This window comes from Triticum urartu, chromosome 7A, assembly GCF_056163025.1.
Source record: "Triticum urartu cultivar PI428250 chromosome 7A, HENAU_Tu73, whole genome shotgun sequence".
NCBI classification, from domain to species: domain Eukaryota; kingdom Viridiplantae; phylum Streptophyta; class Magnoliopsida; order Poales; family Poaceae; genus Triticum; species Triticum urartu.
In genome coordinates this window covers 114,537,675-114,546,042 of record NC_141879.1, presented here as the reverse complement: position 1 = coordinate 114,546,042, position 8,368 = coordinate 114,537,675, and positions in this window count along the sequence as shown.

Here is an 8,368-nt window from a genome sequence, read left to right as displayed (position 1 = left end):
TGAACTTGGCCAGCGTCAGGTACCCAAGGATGGCGTTGTACGGCAGGCGAATGTGAGCGACGTCGAAGTCAATGAGCTTGGTGCGGTAGTTGTCGCGTGCCCCGAAGGTGACAGGGAGGCGGACCTGCCCAATCGGGACCGTGGAGCCGTCGGTGATTCCGGAGAAAGGCTTGGTTGGCTGAAGCTGGCTGTAGGGCACTTGGAGATTGTTGAATGTTTCCACGGACAGGACGTTGAGCCCTGCCCCGCCATCGATGAGGGTCCTGGTGACCACCACGTTGCTGATGATTGGGGAACAAAGCATCAGGAGGACTCCGGCTGTAGCCGCACACTTGAGCTGATCTGCTGAGCTGAATGTGATGGCGCACGCCGACCACCTGAGAGGGCGCGTGGCTTCGAGCTTGGGGAGGACTGCATTCACTTCGCGGGCGAACTGCTTGAAGATGCCTTGAGAGGCTGGGGCTTGAGCCCCACCCAAGATGTAAGTGATCGCGCGCGGCTCCTGAAAGCCCCCAGCCCCCTCGTCCTAGTGGTGGTCCTCGTTTCTCCTTGGCTGCGAAGGCAGCGGAGGAAGGCCTGCGTTGCCTTGCGGGCGATCCTCGCGAGGCTGATCCCTCCAGTCTCCCTCGCGAGGCAGTTCTTGCTAGCGATCCTCGCGAGGTTGATCGCGCCACCCTTGGCGCGGGCCACGGTCTTCCCAGCATCCTGCGTTCCTTCCTCCTCCTCGACCGTAGCCCCGGTCACCGCGGTCGGGGCGACGGCCGATCCTTCCTTCTCGCACGGCTCGGAGCTCTTGACACTCGTTGGTGTTGTGGGTGTGGAGGTCGTGGTACACACAGTACCGACTGCCCTTGGAAGGTTCGGGCTGATCTTTACCCCGCTTGGTGTCTGGTTCTGCCGCGAGCACGGCAGCCCCCTTGCGCTTCACATCCTTGGCCTTGGGCTTCTTCTCTTCTGGGTCTGCGGCAGGCAGCTCGAGGAGGGAGAGACGCCCTTCCTCGGCCCTGGCGCACTTGGTTGCCAAGTTGAGCAGCTCCTCCTTCATCTTGACATCGCGCACGCCGTCGGAGAAGGCTGAGATGATGGCCTCCTCAGTCACCTTGGGAATCTTGAGGTGTGTGTTGTTCAAGCGTTGGATGTACTTCTGTAGGGTCTCCCCGGGTTGTTGCTTGATGCGGCGCATGTCGCTCACGGCGGGTGGCCGGTCGCGAGTACCTTGGAAGTTGGCGATGAAGCGGGTGCGCATCTCGTCCCAGGAGGAGATCGTGCTTGGAGCCAGGTTCAGGAGCCAGGTGTGGGCCCCGTCCTTGAGCGCCATGGGAAACTAGTTCGCCATGACCTTCACGTCTTCGTTGGCAGCTTCGATGCCCAGCTCGTAGAGCTGGAGGAACTCCGCAGGGTCAGCCGTGCCGTCGTAACGAGGAGGCAGGTCTGGCTTGAACTTGCCAGGCCACGCGACGCTGCGTAGCTCGGCGGTGAAGGCACGGCAGCCTGCTGTGGCCACGGGAGGCCTTGGGTGACGGAGAGCTTGGTCTTGCATGTCCCCACGCGCTGCAGCTGGGAGCAGCGTGGGGTCTTGACGTGCGGGAGAAAGAGCATGGTCGCGACGTGCTGGAGCAGGGAGTGCCCGAGCAGCTTCTTGCGGGCGAGGGACTTCTTGGCAGCTCTGCTCTTGCCATGCTGGCACCTGACGGAGCGGGTTCTGCCCAGGGGCCATGCGCCTTGGAGCCATGGCGCCTTCTTGAGGAGGAGGCGGCCGGGGCGCCACCGGAGCCTCGTCGCCCGCGCGGGGCAGGGTGGGGTGCAGCGGAACAGACGGCGCAGGAGAGCCCCCTGCGGCACGGACGAGCTCGGCGACGCGGTCGAGCCATTCTTCGTAGACGTCATCGACGGGGCGGTAGCGTAGGAGCTCGTTTGCCGCAATGAGCGCAGCTCGAGCCTCCATGGGTGCGCGGAGCGCGCGGGACGAAGAACCAGCTGGGGTGAGCGAGGGAGTAGCGGTGCGGCCGTCTTGCCGCACGGACGGATGCTGAGACGATGCTTGCTGCTCGTCCCCCGCCAGGCCGGTGGCGGCGTTGACGGCAGGTGATGGGGAACGACGAGGACGCCCACCGACAGGAGCCGTCTGGGCAACGTGAGAAGCGAGGGCGGCCCGGCGCTCGGCGCGGGCCCGACGAGCGTCAGACATGGGCGCGATGGTCGGAGGAGAACGGGGTGGTGGAAGACGAATTCCGGCGCTCCCCTACCTGGCGCGCCAAATGTCGGATTTCGGGTTTCGGCGGACCCTTGAGGTTCGAACACTGGGGTGCGCGCGGAGATTTCGCCTTCTACCTACCTGCACCCCTTCGCCTCGCTAAGATCTAAGCTATGGAAAGAACAAAACAAGAGTCATAGGGTTTATACTGGTTCGGGCCACCGTTGTGGTGTAATACCCTACTGCAGTGTGTGGTGTGGTGGATTGCCTCTTGGGCTGATGATGATGAGCGATACAAGGAAGAACAGCCTCGCGAGGGTCTGTTCTTGGCTGGGGCGATGAACTGCTGGGAGGAGTTCAGTCACCCTTCACTCTCTCTCTCTCTTCTCGACTGTTGATCTCGATCCCCCCTAAACCTCTCTCAGATTTTGATCTTCTCTTCTTCGTCCTTTGCCTCTGCCCCCCTACCCAGTGGGTGGCTGGTCCTATTTATAGAGGCCCTGGTCCTCTTCCCAAATATTGAGCGGGAAGGGAGCCAACAATGGCGGGCTAATTTGAAGGGGGACAGCTAGCACCAGCTATCCTGATAAAAGTAGTCTTCGCCTGCACAAAGATCTGGTGGTGATGCCGTCTTGGGCTCCACGATGACCTCCGTCTTGCAGTCTTCCTGGTCTTGGTCTTGTTGCACCGAAATGGCAACCTTTACCTGATGCCTCGGTACTCCACGGCTACGCTTGCCCCCTTTGCACCAAAGAGGAAAGGAGGACACTGCGCGGGCTGGCACCCGCCTGGCTCCCTTGGTCGTCATGGCTTGCGTCACGGGCACCTCGTGAGGTACCCCGCCATGATCTCTCCGCCTCCTCGCGAGCCAGCCCGATGAGGCCGTGCCTGAGGAAGCTCCGCGTCGTCCGACCCACGAGGCTTGGCCCCTCGCGAGGGTCTTGGGTCTGTGTTGGTGAAGATGGGCCGTGCTAGGCCCCCCTTTGAGCCACGCCGTAGGCCGCAGGTAGGCAAGTCTGGGGACCCCCGTTCCCAGAACACCGACAGGCCCTTGCAGCGGAAGCACAAAGCAGCCTCTCCAGGCAGTTCTCCAGTCCGGCCATTAAGTGTCCGGACACCGTCAAGCGCGCCCGGAGTAACGCACAACAAGACCGCCTGGCACGTTCCGAGCGGGCGTAGCAATGCGGCCCCAACCCCAGCTCTCGCAATAATGCGACATCAGTGCTTCGCGTACATAACTACGCACCATCACGGCACGCCCGAAACGCGGCTTAAACCGCACCAGGGGCTGCCGATTTTTTTTTAATTTTCTCTTACTTTCAGGACTCCAATCTTCGGAAGGCCTGTTCGGCAGTTTAATTGCCGCACAAACGATGCAAGAACCAGGGAGGCAGACAAGCCACGCCCCATTACGGAACTCACAGGTGGTCTCTATCACGAGCAATATACCTGTTTCGCCTACTATTCCGCAGCTTGCCCCTGGAGCAGACATGTTAAATAGTCCAACTTTTTGTTTATCGCATTATTTGTATCGTTCTGCTTTGATCGCAGCTACTTTTAATAAACAATGCATAGCTTTTATCTATTTTTGCATTATCTTTTTATAAATATATGTTCCTTACCGACATGTTGCACCCGTACAATTTGGTACAGCCAAAATACGCCAGGGGCTTTAGTACCCCTCAATATGGTGTGAGAAGTCCGAACACTTTCACAAGTGCGGCACCCCGAACTTATAGCATTATATGCATCGGCTCCGAATCATGTCTTGGGTCAATAGTTGGGTTTGCCCGGCTCCTATGTTTTGGTGCCTTACGTTCCGCTATATCGGCTAAGGTAGCACTAGGAGAACCACTGCGATTGTGCCCCAGTTGAGCTGGGCCGAGCACCTCAGTGGAGAAAGCTAAAACTGACTGTCATGATGAAGCGAGAGCTGGTCGCTGTTCGAGAGGTTTTTTCGAGTCCCGAAAAACTTATGCCGCTTAGGGCGAGGAGTCGGCTCTGTCCGGCCAAGGTGTGGATAGCGCCCCAAACTCGGTCTTCCGAATACTAGGGGCTTCGCCGAAATTTAAAATTATAGAATTCTATGGCTAAGTGAGAGTGTTCACGCATTATAGTCCGATTGCCTTGTTCGTTGGGCTGAGCGCCTCCCTCGAAGGACCCAAACATGGGAAAAAGAGCGCTCAGGTTTATCCCCGAACACCCCAGCACTAGCGGCATGGGGGAAGAAGCCGATGACTCGCCATCTCTCAGAATTGATAAACAACCCCACAGAAGGTAATATTTTAAATTCAAACAGCATTGCTCAGCACATATGAACAAGTTTTCAGCGCACAGGACAAAAACGAACGAGTTTTACTCAAAAATTACATCCCTAGAACATTCATTCGCCACAAGGCAGGCACCCTTCAGAACATCCTTATAGTAATTCTCGGGCTTGCGATGCTCTTTCCCCGATGGTGGCCCGTCCTTCACGAGCTTCTCAGCATCGAGCTTGCCCCAGTGCACCTTAGCACGGGCAAGGGCCCTACGGGCACCTTCAATGTAGACGGGAGCGCTTGATGACTTCGAGCCTTGCACAGGCCTCCACCAGCCGCCGCACCAGCCCGAAATAGCTCCCAGGCAGAGCCTCTCCAGGCCACAGCCGAACTAGGAGACCCTTCATGGCCTGTTCGGCCGCCTTGTGGAGCTCGACCAGTTGCTTCAGCTGGTCGCTCAGGGGCACGGGGTGTCTAGCCTCAACATACTGAGACCAGAACACCTTCTCTGTTGAGCTGCCCTCCTTGGCTCGATAGAATGCGGCGGCATCGGACACACTCCGGGGAAGATCTGCGAACGCTCCTGGAGAACTCCGGATTTGGGTAAGTAACAAGTAACTCACGTTTATATGTTTGCTTTGCATAAAGAATGCCTTACCCGCCGCTATCTTCTTCACCTCATCCAACTCCTGGAGGGTCTTCTGGGATTCGGTCTTGGCAGCCTTGGCATTTTCAATAGCCGCCGCGAGCTCGGACTCTCGCGTCTTTGAGTCAAGCTCCAAACTCTCATGTTTCTTCATGAGAACCTGGAGCTCTTGCCGCACCTTGCCAACCTCGGCCTCATACTTCTCCCACTCGGTGCGCTCCGCGGCCACACTCTTCTTGGCCTCGAGCAGCGCTTGCTTAAGGGTCGCCACCTCAGACGTGGCCCCTACAATAGCCATGTTAGTCCTGTCATTTTTTGCAATTGCACCTTTTTTATATATACATTCAAACAAGGTATTTCTTACCTTCCTTCTCCTCGAGCTGCTTCTTGGCACGCCTGAGCTCTTGCTTGGACTTCTCGAGGCTCTGCTTCAGTGTGTCCACTTCCGCAGTCAGTGCGGCGGACGCCAGCAGAGAAACCTGCATACGCATATTGACTCCTTTTGTTAGACTCCTGTGAATTCTTTGATCCTCTATTCGGCTTTTCTTCCTGAACGCCCAACAGAGCATCAGGGGCTACTGTCTATGCGGTAATATTATTTACACATTATTTACTTACCTCAAAGCCTGTTGAAAGGCTAGTACAAGCTTCAGTCAGTCCGCTCTTGGCGGACTGAACTTTCTGGACCACCGCACTCATAATAGTGTGGTGCCCCTCGTCGATGGAGGCGCCTTCGAGCACCTCCAATAGATTGTCCGGCGCCCCCAGTTGGACGGGGGTCACCGGCACGGTGGGCCTGCTCCTCCTGGAAGGAGGTCGCCCACCGGACTTTGGAACCTTTGAAGGTTCCAGAGCGGTGTCCGGTCTTGAGACAGACTTGGAGCCCTGGGGGGTTTCATCCCCTTTACTCCGGGAGTCTGGGAGGTCGCCTTGCGGCGCCTCCAGGACCACCTCCTCCCAGCTTGGAACCTGTCGGGACAACACTTCGGTGTCATCCGTAGGGTGGGGTGAGGAAGCCGTCGGAAGCGAGTTCACATCCGAAGAGTCCAGCGAGCCGCTCGACGACGCGTCGAGCCGGCCTTTGGGTGGGCTGCATAAACATATTCGACATAAGGGAAAGCTGTGCAATAAACTAATACTATGAGTTACTCCGGTATCCGGATATTTCGATTTCGCCAGGGGCTTGGCCCTGGGCTGCCACTCCTCTCCGCCCTCGTCGGCGTCGGTGGAGTAGTCCGGAGGAAGGGTTTTCCCCTTCTTGGACCCTCCGGCCTCCCCAGAGAGGGCGGCCTTCCTTTTCTTCTCTCCTCCCACTGGAGGGGGAGAGGTTTCTTCTTCTTCCTCCTCGTCTTCACGGGAGGAATGCGCCTCGGAACCGCCGGATGATGAATCCGACACCTCCTGGCGCCGGGCACTCTTTTGAGTCCCCGTGGCCCTTTTCGCGGCCTTCTTATCCGGCACCACATAGGGCGCCGGAACCAGCAGCTTCGCCAAGCGAGCGTCCTCTGGGCCTTCGGGCAAAGGAGCCGGATAGTTGATCTATCCGGACGTCACCTGCCAATCCTGTCAAAGGTAAGGGAGCTTAGATCCCGCATGGAGTCAAACTATGAAAAACTAATACCCTGTAAAAGGAAATAAACAGCTTACCGCATGAGCGTGATGCTGTGTACTGAATCCGCGATCCTCGGCAGCAGATGCGGGGGCCTCGGCACCCTTGAAAAGAACCCTCCAGGCATCTTCGTACGTCGTGTCGAAGACCCTGCTCAGAGTTTGGTGCCGCGCCGGATCGAACTCCCACAGGTTGAAAGCCCGTCGTTGACATGGGAGGATCAGGCAGATGAGCATAACCTGGACTACGTTGACAAGTTTGAGCTTCTTGTCCACCAGGGTTTGGATGCATGTTTGGAGTCCGGTCAGCTCTCCTTTCTTACCCCATGACAGGCCCGTATCCGTCCAGGAGGTGAGCCGCGTAGGGGGTCCGGATCGAAACTCGGGGGGTGCAACCCACTCAGGGTAGCGTGGCTCGATGATGTAAAACCACCCCGCTTGCCACCCCTTTAGGGTCTCCACAAAGGAGCCCTCGAGCCATAAGACGTTGGCCATCTTGCCAACCATAGCGCCTCCGCACTCCGGCTGGTTGCCGCGCACCACCTTCGGCTTGACGTTGAAAGTCTTGAGCCACAGGCCGAAATGGGGGCGGATGCGGAGGAAGGCCTCGCACACGACGATAAATGCCGAGATGTTGAGGACGAAGTTCGGGGCCAGATCGTGGAAATCCAGGCCGTAGTAGAACATGAGCCCCCGGACAAATGGGTGGAGAGGGAAGCCCAGTCCGTGGAGGAAATGGGGGAGGAACACCACCCTCTCATGGGGCCTAGGGGTGGGGATGAGCTGCCCCTTTTCGGGAAGCCGGTACGCAATGTCGTTAGACAAGTATCCGGCCTTCCTCAGCTTTTTGATGTTTCCCTCCGTGACGGAGGAGACCATCCACTTGCCTCCCGCTCCGGACATGGCTGGAGAAGGTTGAGGTGGGAGTGCGGACTTGGGTGCTGGAGCTCGAGTGCGCGAGAATGGATAGGCGAAGGAGGAAGAAGGCGTAGGTGAAAAGGTGGATCCTTATCCCCTTATATGGGTGGATGCAACTACGTGTCCCCACCAGCCTGGTAAAACTCGCTTATCTCCAAGTGCCGTAATCAATGGCGCGGTTGGGTTACCCACACCCGTATTGATGGGAATCCCGAAATAAGGGGACATGATCTCTGCTTTGACAAGACATGCCAAGGAAACCGCCTCGCATAATGCGCTGAGGTGGGATAATGAAATGACTCGGATAAAGGCTTGGCCGTGGTGTGTCACGCTACGGGATACGTCAGCAGATTAGATTTGTGTAAATATTATTCTCTCTATGGCAATATGTGGAAACTTATTTTGCAGAGCCGGACACTATCTTTGTGTTCAAAATCTTCTATGAAATACTTGGAGGAGGAACCCGCCTTGCAATGCCGAAGACAATCTGCGCGCCGGACTCGTCGTCATTGAAGCCAGGTTCAGGGGCTACTGAGGGAGTCCTGGATTAGGGGGTGTTCGGATAGCCGGACTATGCCTTCAGCCGGACTCCTAGACTATGAAGATACAAGATTGAAGACTTCGTCCCGTGTCCGGAAGGGACTTTCCTTGGCATGGAAGGCAAGCTTGGCGATACGGATATTCAGATCTCCTACCATTGTAACCGACTTTGTGTAACCCTAACCCTCTCCGGTGTCTATATAA